Genomic DNA, 12,764 nt, shown 5'->3' on the forward strand with positions numbered 1-12,764 from the left:
GTGCTGGGGAGTGGCGCAGCTGCACCATGCATGGGCACCAGCACAGCCGCGATGGCAGCATTCCTTTGGTGCAAGGGCTTGTGCTGGCACCAAAGGGGGCATTCTCAGGGGTGAGGCTGACTTTTGACAGCTCTCTAAGCCCTTTCGCCCCGGGAACACCCTCTTTTGCCGGTACAGACTTATGCCATCAAAAATGGTGTTGCAGCCCAGTGGAACTGCATAGAGCAGTTTCACGGGGCTTGAGGGAATTTTGCTGATTGGCTTGCTTGCCACAGCACAGTAAACCAATCAGGAGGCTGCGCCATGGCTGCACCATCCCCAGCCATGCCAGAATGCCCCCCCTTAGGATTGCTCTGCCCATCAGATTTGAGTTGGAGAGTTGAGTAACACACACAGTGCAGGGCCCCCAAAATTGCATTCAGAAAAGATGTCTGGATTGTTTCCCTTTGGGGCTGAAAAGCTTGCATTAAAATAGAAGCTTCATATAACAGCTGGGATACTCATCTTGACTTTAAACACCTGGAACGATGGAGAAATACGTTGCCCATCTTAATTCCTATATGAATGAATTTTTTTTACGGCATTAGCCAGAACAATCCTAAATCCTATAAAATCTCTGTCTATAGCTGACTTGAATTATGCTTGGAACTGATATACCCTATGTCCTGATCCCACATTCTTTTTATATTCTGAAGCATTTACAATAAAAAGGAATTTTTCTTAGAAAAGTTCAAAGCTTGTATCACTGCTTATGGGCCATTTGGTTAAGTAAGGTAACATGTCTCTTAGTGAGATACAGGGCCTAGAAACCTATTTGCCTACACAGCTCTGACCATGACAACAGGAAGCAGAAAGTAGGAATAAATAGAGGCAAGTAAGCAATAGGGTCTAACAAGGATTGGTAAGCAATGTAGCAGCCAAGTTTGGGGATGATATCAACTTATTCAGGATAGTGCACTTGGAAAAAAAACCTGGTGTTTTTCAGATTTGGGATTTGGGAAGGCCATAAATACTGGAATTTGATGGTATTCAGTTCCCCCAGTACCATTTTAAAATTCGGGTTCACGTTTTTCTGAGATTCTGGAATTATTTGGGTTTTTTAACATGCTTGCCCTGGATATTCCCAAATATTTCTGGAAATATACGGGACCCATATTCTCAGGAATCCTGAATAATGGTAACATGGTTTGAAGGGTTGTCCCATTTCATGCTCAAAGTAACCCTGGGACTGGCCAGGGAACTTCAGGGCTCAACAGGGGGTTTGGAGCCAGATCTGAAGCTTAGTCCATTTCCAGTAATGTAGCCATTTCACTTCACATACTTTGCTGCTATCTATGGGCACTTCACACAAACCCCCATTCATTTGGCTGTTGTTTCAAGGCAGTTGAATTATATTGCCCATTTTTGTCATCATCTGGAACATTGAGCCATCTCTTGCTCTGCAGTTTGCCAGACAAAATATGATGCATTCATTCACTCAAGCATGCCATGCTTGCTACGTTGGCAGATACAAAAGCCGTTACAAAGATGGAATGAGCTAAAACCATTCATTTTATTATTCACCAGCCCACTGGGGTTTAACTTCATTGGCAGTTGCATTGTGCAGTGTGGGCTTTAGTCTGTCAAGAAAACTTATGAGGAGGCATGCCTTCATGTGCAGTAGGAAATGCCTTCATTAACAGAATTCTTCAGTGATGGGAAGCGTTCCAGGGCCTTGTGCTGTAACTGTGGCTCTTAGAGCTACATATTTGGATGCACATCAGCTTTCACAGAAAATATCAAAAACTGTTAACAACACAGACTCAACTGAGAGATGAAAACCGATTTGGGGAGCTGCGGGTAGTCACAAGTCTTCCCAGCAGCCTGTCCAAGCCCATTTTGATTACACAGGGTCCAGGAATTGGCTGTTCTCCCTCCTGCCAGGTTTTATCCACCAGCGCCCCTGTGTCACATTCTAAGCGGAAGTCCACAGCACAGACAGTCAAGACAAGACCTTTTCAGCCTGACAGTCAGTTGCAAGAGGGCTTAGGCTAGATAGAAGAAAGCAGTGGAACTCATGATGTTATACCAGTGAAGGCTGAAGGATAAATGAGAGGCTTGAGTAGTCTTGCTGGGGTGTGCATATGTTCAGGCCCCACCTCTATGGAAATAGGGATGCCAAACTCCAGGTGGGACCTGGGGATTCCCTGGAATTACAGTTTACCTCCAGACTACAGAGATCAGCTCCTCTGGAGAAAATGGATGAGTTGGAGGGTGGATTCTATGGCATTGTAACCCTGTCCTTCCCAGGCTCCATCCCCAAATCTCCAGGAGTTTCCCAGTCTGCCTCTGTCAATCTTACCCACCATCCCCCGCTGGTGGCCAGGGGGGACCTGGCAACCCTATCTGGAAGAGACTGCTAAGAAAGCAAGATACCACCATATATTATGGAGATGGGTGCTCCAGTCTGGGATGTTTCTGACATTCTGAGGTCTCCATATGCTTGATGAGCTAAGGCCCTTGGAGCTGCAGCTGGTTCTGGGGCAGTGCAGTCCGAGTCCAAGGGGAGGGGCACCTCCCTAGGTGAGAAAGATGACCTGCTTTTTTTGATCTTTTCCTGGGTTTTGCGGGAAGGCGCCAGATTCTCGTTCCAGTGAGGAGGAGACAGAATTCTGGTATGTGATGCCCTGCTTCTCACCTCAGAAATGGAATTCAGCTATAGGGAAAAGATCTGAGAATGTGGTCACCTGGATCTGTTTTGGATGTACATCTAGATCAAATACTAATCAAACCCTCCCCAGCCAGTCCATACTGTACATTCCTCTGAGAAAGTGAAGAAAAAAATTAGAGCAGAGGCTTGGTTTGACACCTCCTTTGACATTATTTTTCCACAAGGGTGGTCAAAACTGCTGTTCCTAGCCTCCTAATTTCCATCCTTGGTTATTTGCACATGGCTTGACTGAACTTAGAAGCAAGATGCAGATTCTGTTTTTGTTTGATTATTAAAAGAAGCTAAAAGATTAAGTTTAATTCATCCTGTGACTTCTAGGGAGGCACATAGATAGCAAAGTAATTAAGATTCAGGCCCTCAGCCAATTAACTGGGGTTCTCTTTATTAATCATCTGTCTTTGATTATCAAATTAAATTCAAAAACATTTTCAGGTTGCCAAAAGTTAATTTAGGTTGCTTTTGGAGACAATAAAAGTAAGTGTGAGATAAGTTACAACTTAATAAATAAGAGATACCAGTCATTGTTAAAAGCCCGCTTTTAATGTTTTCTGTCTGATATCCTATTCTATACACACTAGCGCAAACTATAAACGTGTGTTCCTTCATCTCCTTGCACCACAGGCTAGCTGATTAATCTATTGATTAAACCAATTTACTGGTGCAAATCTATTAAGGGCCCTTTTGTAGGAGCTGCTACACGGACACATCAGTGCACAGAACCTGGCTTCTGAGTCCCAAAGCCACCTCAGCCACAAATAAAATTTCTGTGCCCCCTTGATATGACATTCTGTGGGCCATTTTGGATGTGCTGGAGTTATGGAAGCGAATGTAAGCAATTCTGTCTTGGCTAGTAGTCAAGATTTGGGGTAAAAGTTTGCCTGGCAGGTATACAAACATGGTGACTACCCTGCTTTCTTTTCCAGATACAGGCTGCCATGGTACTTGACACAGTACAACCACCTTTAAAGGCTGGGACAAGAAAAAAGGACTGTACAACACATCTAGCTCTTTGAAGTCACATGATCTCTCTTGAATTCCAATCTTTGTTGAGAAAGCAGTGGTGTTAGGGTTGCCAACCTCCAGGTAGAAGCTGGAGATCTCCCTCTATTACAACTGATCCCCAGCCAATAGAAAGAAAATGGCTGGAGAAAATGGCTGCTGTGGCGGACTCTATGACATTGAAGTCCCTCCCCTCCCCAAACCCCTCCCTCCTCAGGCTCTGCCCCAAAAACCTCCCACCAGTGGCGAAGAGGGACCTGGCCAGCCTATGTGATGTTCCTGAAACTTTTCTGCCGGCCGACTTCATTGACTGGCGCACTTAATCAAACACCAGCTAACTTTAACTGAAGATGAAATGTGACCATAATAAAGTGTCATCACAAACTCTTCCCCTCGCTCATCAGCAATCAATTCAGATTGGAGACCATGTTGTTAAACATATTAAATTAAGAGAGTCGCTATGCAATTCATTCTTTAAAAAGGCCTGACGGTTCTTGACACATAATGTCAGAGTGGTTTATAATGGGAAGCAGTGCTCTATGACACAGCAGGGTTTCTGCCATGACAAGATGACAGCTTGCCCATATTTCACTCACATAGAAGTGCTCCACAACTGAAATTCAGTGCGAATGGTGAGGGGGAGGGGGAGGTTGCTGGAGGTTATCTGCATTTGCATTGGCTCCACAGCAGCCTTTTAAGATTTTCTGCATTAATAAGGGAGGTGATAGAAAATGTAGACCCCTTATAGTTCTGGGTTCACAAGCCACCCTATTACTCAAGACAATTTGCACTGCTATTATTGATACCAGCTTCGAACATGAGTAGTGACACTAATTAAAGTAGTGTTTACATCAGTTCCTGGTCATTTTCAAGCTATTAATCTGAGCTGTGTTACTTCTCAGCGGCTGCATCTTGGGCTACATTGCCCTTCACGATTCCAGATACCACATCTTCCAATGAGGAAAAGAACACTTCTCAGAGTTCCTCATCATTCTTTGGAATCAGCATAGCATGGTATACTCTGCTTATGGTAAAGGCAGAATTATCTGCGATTTGCTGTCATGCTCATGTTAAACTTTCTTCTATTTTAGCACATATGTGAACATACTCTGGATCATATATATTTTTATTTTAAAAATATGCTTGTTAATGCTGTTTTGAAACAAAATCTAAAGAGACTAGTGCTACAAAAAATGGTACCACAAAAATGGAATCTAAACAGGATCTAAACAGGGTTCTAATTAAACCATAGCTCAGCCTATCAGAATTCACAAATCCAGCCAAAAGACATCATTGTCCCCACTGATGAGGAAATTATGTACTCTCTGAACCAGACCAAAAATATGAAGCTCAGAGTCACTCCTCTTTTAGATTTCCTCATTCTGTGGTCAGAGCATTTGGGCTAGGTTGCAGCCAACTTCTTTATATGGCAATAGATGCTCTTGCGATCTATGACAGTCTTTATAGTTTCTACACAAATGTGTCCCCAAAGTGAATAGTTATGCAGAACTGAAGGAATATTTTCTGCTTATTTAAAAAGGTAAAGGTCCCCTGTGCAACCACCGGGTCATTCCTGACCCATGGAATGACGTCACATCCCTACGTTTACTAGGCAGACTTTGTTTATGGGGTGGTTTGCCAATGCCTTCCCCAGCCATCTTCCCTTTACCCCCAGCAAGCTGGGTACTCATTTTACCGATCTCGGAAGGATGGAAGGCTGAGTCAACCTTGAGCCTGCTACCTGAAACTGACTTCAGTCAGGATCGAACTCAGATCATGAGCAGAGCTTGGACTGCTGTACTGTAGCTTACCACTCTGCGCCATGGGACTCATTTTCTGCTTATTTAGGGACAAATATATTGGTTACAAAAATCAGAGTAGAGTGCCTGATTAGAGATGCTCTAAGACTGAGTGAAAATAATCTAAGACATAAGTACAGTTGATATAACATGGCATAATCCTCTGAAATCAATGTAGATTATTCATACTTGTGAAGGTGCTGGGCCAAATGTTAAACATAGATCATTGTAGCACATCAGAAGATTATGAATCAGTGCTCTTGACAGAATCTTGGCATGGGAATTGATGGAACTCAGCACTACCAGCTACACAGCAATCTGATTAAACTATTTGACGGTGGTAGACAGAAGCTATAAAAGCTATGAAAATATATGACAATGGTTTCCATATTCAAGAAACTATTTTTTTTTCTTTTTCATTCTTTTGATCCCATGTTCTGACTTATTGTCATCCCTACTTGTCACATACCTCCCTAAACCAGGAATTTTCTGTAGTAATTTAGAAACTAACAGTGCAGGAAAAAGAATGCAGAAAAGTTAAACAAATATACACATTTTCAGAGCAGAGTTAACTCACATATACCCGGCATACCCCACTCTGTTTCTGTTGTCCCATGCACGGCATTATTTTCATTAGCTGCTGTATTCTTTATCTACTTCAATTCAAGTTCATAGGAATATCATTAAGCAAGTAAATATTGATACTGAATATCTAAGGCAGGGCTCCTCAAACTATGGCCCGCGGGCCAGATCCGGCCCCTCAGGGTCCTGAACCCGGCCCCTCAGGCTGGGCCCAAAACCAGCCCCGCGCCTCCCCACCAGGAACTACGAGCCCCATGATGCAGTGCGGCCCGCCTCTGGATGGAAACAGGAGGGGGAGAAAGCCCGTTCCCCCTCCCGCTGCATGCCGGGAGCGGTAGTTCGAAGTGGCCCTCCGCTTGGGCGCTATCTTGTGACCCGAGGCGGCCGTCACTGTCTCCTTCTCCTTTCCCCTTCCCTCCCTGCCTGCCTGCCTGCCTTCGTCCAGCCCTCTAAAAGAGAGAGCTGAGCCTGCCGCCAATTGCAGCCGCCGCCGGTGGTTTGGGAAGAAGCCGGAGGCAGCCAACCCGGACCTCAAGCCTGTAAGGGGGGCAACCGCTCACCTCTGGGGCAACCCGCCTTCCTCTCTTTCCCCCCCACCCCTTCCCCTCTGTCTAGCCTCCTCCCTCCTTCGCCTGGTCCCGAGCGCGCCTACTCAGGAGTAAACCACATTGACTCCCGGTAGAGCTTAGCCTGCCGCCTCCTGTCCGGAGTTGCTCCTGTCTAAGCCAAATTTGGCCAATTATGCACAGGAGGTTTTGCCTTGGATTTGCCGCTCTCTAGAGGCACATTTTCCCCATCTTGCATTCTCAAAACTCTGCATTGGGGGAGGGGCTTTTTGTTGAGCTTTGAGCATTCAGATGGGAAAAATGTGCCTCAAATCCAAGGCAAAACCTCCCATGCATAAATGGCCAAAAATAAGCCCCCATGCAGAGTTTTGAGAATTCAGATAGAGGAAATGTGCATCTAGAGAGCGGCAAATCCAAGACAAAACCTTCCACGCATAAACATTTCCCCCCATCTGAATTCGCAAAAACTCTGCATAGGGGCTTGTTTTTGACTTTTGAGGATTTGGCTGGGAAAAATGTGCATTTAGAGAGCGGCCCTAGGATCGCACTGAGATAGATTTTTTTTAAATAAATAAGCCCCATATAGCAGCATGCCCAGGAAGCATCAAGCCGACCTCCTGCAAGACTAGTGACCCGCCCTGCAGCCCTCTCCTTCAAACTGACCTTTCCCACTTCCCCTCCTAAATTTACCTCTTTTTTATCCTTATTTTCCCCCTCCCTTTTTAAATTGGTCCTAATTTTACCTCTTTCCCCCCGCCCCCCGTCCTCATTTCTTGGCGTCTCGCTGAAAACTGCACAGCATCTTTTGCAGAAATGAAGATTTTGCAGAAAGCCTAAGTGGGGGGACTGAGCTTAAGCAGGCAGCTGGCCCCTTCCCTGGGCATCAGTAGCGTGCCCGACGAGAGGTAGGCATATATGCCACATCTGGTGGCACAGGGTGGCCAGTTGCCCACTTTTCTTCTGTAGGAAAAGAATAGCCGGTTTCTCTTTGCTGGGTGACATCAGTAGGGTTTTGTAGTCAGATGACCATGAGAGATTTTGTGTGCCCTTTCAGTTCCGGTGGTTCCTGTAACAGTGCAATCCTGGCGCTATAAAACCCAGCCAGAGCAAAATACTAACTATATCTTTGTTATGCTGCAGAGGTGAGAATGGTGTAGGGGAAACCTTCACCTTTAATAGTATAAATGCCTGTTAATTAAAGAGCTTGTGTGTGTGTTTGCTTGTGAGTGAGCTTGTGCATTACTGCTGAGCAGTATGTGCAGTGTGAATAGGAATTTGTTCATATTTTTTTCAAACTATAGTCCGGCCCCCAACAGTGTTTGAGGGACAGTGAACTGGCCCCCTGTTTAAAAAGTTTGAGGACCCCTGTCCCAAGGTGTTCTTTAGAAGGATTTGTAGTCCAGGCTTCCACTCAAAAGACCCTGGTCAAAATGAGTGGAAATTAGGCGTGCTTCAATTTTTACCAAAAATGTAGATGAGGGGAGCTAAATGTGGTGAAGTGGTTAAGAGCGGTGGACTCTAATCTGGAGAACTGGGTTTGTTTCTCCACTCCTACACATGAAGCCTGCTGGGTGACCTTGGGCTAGTCACAGTTCTCTCTGAACTCTCTCAGCCCCACAACTCTCTCTCACAAAGTGTTGTGGGAAGGGAAGGCAATTGTAAGCCAGTTTGAGACTCCTTAAAGGTAGAGAAAATAGGTGTATAAAAACCAATTCTTCTTCTTTTTCATCCTGCCTTTTACCTACCGCACATCCCTGCACTTCATTGTTTGAAATATTACCAGAAACAATCCATGCTAGAAGAAACCTCCTTCAAAGACTGGACTACATTTAGTTCCTCTTACCCACCTGATTCTTTTTTTTTCTTTGTAAAACCCTATCTAGCTTTACATGTGAATGGGAGGGCATATGCATGAATACTCAGGGATACTTCCATCATATCTAGTATGGCCCTAACTAATTTCTCCTTCTCTGGCTATTGAGTATCTTTCCTCTGCTTCCCGTTTGCTGTTGCCTACCCACCATGACAAAATTTAGATTAACTTCTCAATGCATGAACCTGTTTTTTCTCCTTTATGTTAACCAGTAAAGTCTAAACTGCAATAATATAACTGCAGTGAGTGGTGAATCAAAATAGACTATCTGCTTACAGGCTGTGTAGGGTTGCCAGCTCCAGGTTGGGAAATACTGGTACCTGGAGATTTTGAGGGTGGAGCCTGAGGAGGGCAGGGTTTGGAGAGGGGAGGGACTTCAATGCCATTGAGTCCAATTGCCAAAGAGGTCATTTTCTCCAAGGGAACTGATCTCTGTCGCCTGGAGATCAGTTGTAATTGCAGGAGATCTCCAGCACCACCTGGAGGTTGGCAACTCTAAGGCTGTGCCTGTAGAGAGTTCGGTATCAGCCTCAGTTGGTCTACCTTGAAATAACTTGGAAGAGTCTTTGATATTATTACTTGATATCCACACTGCTAGATTCCTCACGGAAGTCAACTTTAATAATTGGGCGTCCATTCCAACCGTGCCAAAGTGTTTGCTTCTTGCAAGGCAAAATATCTGTAATTGCCAGTAAAGCTGATAAGCTAAAGCGCTTTTGAAAGATTATCAGGCTCTTGAGCAGAGCGCCCTAATGTCCGATATAAATCAAGCTCCTGCTGAGCATACGCAGCCATCTATAAAGCAAAGAGAGTGAAAACTGTTCAGCTTTATCTGGGATTAAAAAGAACCTGAAAAGGTTTTGAGACTCATGTTCGACTAATTGTCTCTCTTCTCTTCTCTTCTCACCTAGAGACCCCTGTGAACCTTGGCTGCTTTGAAATAGAAATTGCTTTCTAAAAATATTTTACATGATCTTCACAACTCTGGCTCAAAGCTCTTTCCAAATGGTGATTGCATGTTTTAGTTTAGCATTTTAAGCAAAACAGGCTTTTAACCATATTTTTGCATTTTATTCTACAGTATCGATAAAGCTGTAGTTGGAGGTAGGTATCTGAAGCCCTAGAAGATAGGAAACCATTCAGTAGCTGATATCTCAGACTGAAAAACAGGAGAAGAGAATTCAATACAGAGTACCAGTGGAAGTACCAAAGATGAGGCAGTGTTGTAAACTGGGCCTATTTTACTCAACAGAGACCAGACACAGCTTTCTGGTAGGAATTTTAACTCTGTATCCAGCCATCTAGGAGCCCCGTGGCGCAGAGTGGTAAAGCTGCAGTACTGCAGTCGAAGCTCTGCTCACGACCTGAGTTCGATCCCAGCGGAAGTTGGTTTCAGGTAGCCGGCTCAAGGTTGACTCAGCCTTCCATCTTTCTGAGGTCGGTAAAATGAGTACCCAGCTCGCTGGGGGTAAAGGGAAGATGACTGGGGAAGGCACTGGCAAACCACCCCGCAAAACAAAGTCTGCCTAGAAAACGTCGGGATGTGACGTCGCCCCATGGGTCAGGAATGACCCGGTGCTTGCACAGGGGACCTTTACCTTTACCTTTATCCAGCCATCTGGTATATCTCCTGCAGAGCAAGAGATTAACCCTTAAGTTACCACATCTCTCCCCCCAAAGTCTATCAATAAATCAAACAACTTGAACAAACAGAATGAAAAACTAACTAGAGATACAGGGTAGAATGTCTGATCTCAGGGGTCAACAGGTGATAGGATTACTCTGCCCAGGCTTCCCTAGCTGCTACTATTTACAGGCCCAGCCACTCAGGCTGTTTCCTGAGTCTCTTTGATCTGTGAGGTGAAGGCTGTACTGCTGTGGCTGGCATGAGCTCAGATAGTTCTGGAACATATACAGGCTCAGGATAATCAGGACCATTACATGGAAAATTCTCAGCCCCACCATGGAACTCTGATCCAGTTGAGGTTATAATGGTTGTGGGAGAATCCATCTCAGGTACATCATTTCCCCCACTAGTCACCTCAGCAGCTCAGGCTGTCCTGGCAGGGCTGCAGAAGCATCTCTAGGGCTTCTTGACTCCCTGTGCCAGACAAGAGATGGTCTACGTGGCATCTCATAACCATCCTGTTCATCTGGACTGTGTAAGAGAGTGGCCCAGTTGGTGCTAACCACAACTGTGGAACACACTTGGTTTTCCCTCACAAGTTCTTGATCCACACAGGGTGACCTGGACATAAGGCTTGGGTTGAGTGACTTCTATCATGATCCTTTTTTCCATGGATTGCTGTTTCTGAAGGACTCAATTGTGTATTTTGGGTTTTCTGAAGGACTCAATTGTGTATTTTGGGTTTTAGCAAGTCCTATTGGATAAGTAAGTCAACCAAACACAATTTCAGCAGGAGGTCTTCCACTATTAGTATGTAGTGCTGCCTAATACATAGCAAGAAAACTGAAGAGTTTTGTTTGTAAGGTATGGCCTGCAATCTTCTTTAGTGCAGTTTTCATAGTCCTTTCCACCAACCCATTAGTGGATAGATAGTATGGTGATTAAGTGATTTGTTTAATCTCATTCATGGTAAGGAACCCTTTGAATTCCTCACTAGTGAATACAGAGGCATTGTCTGTTAAAAGATTGTGTGGAAGTTCATGGATACTGAATACCTCTTCAGTGGTGGCAACTGAAGCAACCACTTTGAAGACCTACAGCCATTTGGAGTGTGAATCTACCACCACTGATAGCATGACTCTCATAAATGGGCCAGCATAATCAATATGAGTAGGGTTGCCAAACCTCAGGTGGTTGCTGGAGATCTCCTGCTGTTACAACTCATCTCCAGGCAACAGAGATCAGTTCCCCTGGAGATAATGGCTGCTTTGGCAATTGGACTCTATGGCATTGAAGTCCCTCTCCTCTCCAAACCCTGCCCTCCTCAGGTTCCACCCTCAAAATCTCCAGGTATTTCCCAACCTGGAGCTGGCAACCCTAAATATGAGGCCTTGCCCAAGGATGACCAGGCTATTCCCATGGACATAAAGGAGCATCAGGTGGAACATCTCTGAGTTCTTGATATGTGCAACAGCATTTCACCAAATCCTCTACAGTACCATCCATTTTTGGCCACCACATGTAACTTTGAGCTTCTGCCTTCATCCTGGTCATGCCCAGGTGTGTCTCATGGAGCTGCACAAGAAGCATGACCTGGCCTTGGGGTGGTATCACTAGTCTCATACTCCACAAACAATCTTCATCCTCCACAGTCAGTTTGTCTCCTTCTACTGTAATATGGTTTCAGTTCCTCTGGACAGGAACCTTCCCTGAGAGAGTAAAAGGAGGAATTCTTTTTAGCTTTGTTGCCATATGTTGTAAGCTGGGCCTAGCTTGTGACTAGTACTCAGAACAGAGACTAGAAACATTCTTCTGGTAGGGACCAAGCTTAATAGATGCTTTAATACCACCTCCAGCCGTCTGGTATATCTCTTGCAGAGCAGGAGATTAACCCTCAGGTTGCCACAGGCAAGGAGGGCTTTATATTTTAACTCATTCCTGTTCTAATTTGCTTCTCTCTTTTGCCATTTAAACATATGAATCTTTTCTGTTCTTTGGTTCTTGTAGGTTATCCGGGCTGTGTAACCGTGGTCTTGGAATTTTCTTTCCTGACGTTTCGCCAGCAACTGTGGCAGGCATCTTCAGAGTAGTAACACTGAAGGACAGTAGTAACACTGAAGGAGACACTGTCCTTCAGTGTTACTACTCTGAAGATGCCTGCCACAGTTGCTGGCGAAACATCAGGAAAGAAAATTCCAAGACCACGGTTACACAGCCCGGATAACCTACAAGAACCAATGAACTCTGACCGTGAAAGCCTTCGACAATACTTTTCTGTTCTGTTTCCTTGCACCTATTTTCCCCATAAAATAAGCATTTTTCAATTTTATTTGTGCACCAACAAATCTGTCAGCATGGTGTAGCCAGCGTGGTGCAGTGGTTAAGAGTGGCAGACTCTAAGCTGGAGAACCGAGTTTGATTCCCCCCATTCCTCCACATGAAGCCTGTTGGGCAACCTTGGGCTAGTCACAATTCTCTCAGAACTCTCTCAGCCTTTCCTACCTCACAAGGTGCCTATTGTGTGTGTGTGTGGGGGCGGGGAGGTCATTGTAAGCCGCTTTGAGATTCCTTAACTTAGAGAAAAGCAGGGTATAAAAACTCTTCTTCT

This window comes from Euleptes europaea, chromosome 1 (genome assembly GCF_029931775.1).
Source record: "Euleptes europaea isolate rEulEur1 chromosome 1, rEulEur1.hap1, whole genome shotgun sequence".
NCBI lineage: Eukaryota > Metazoa > Chordata > Lepidosauria > Squamata > Sphaerodactylidae > Euleptes > Euleptes europaea.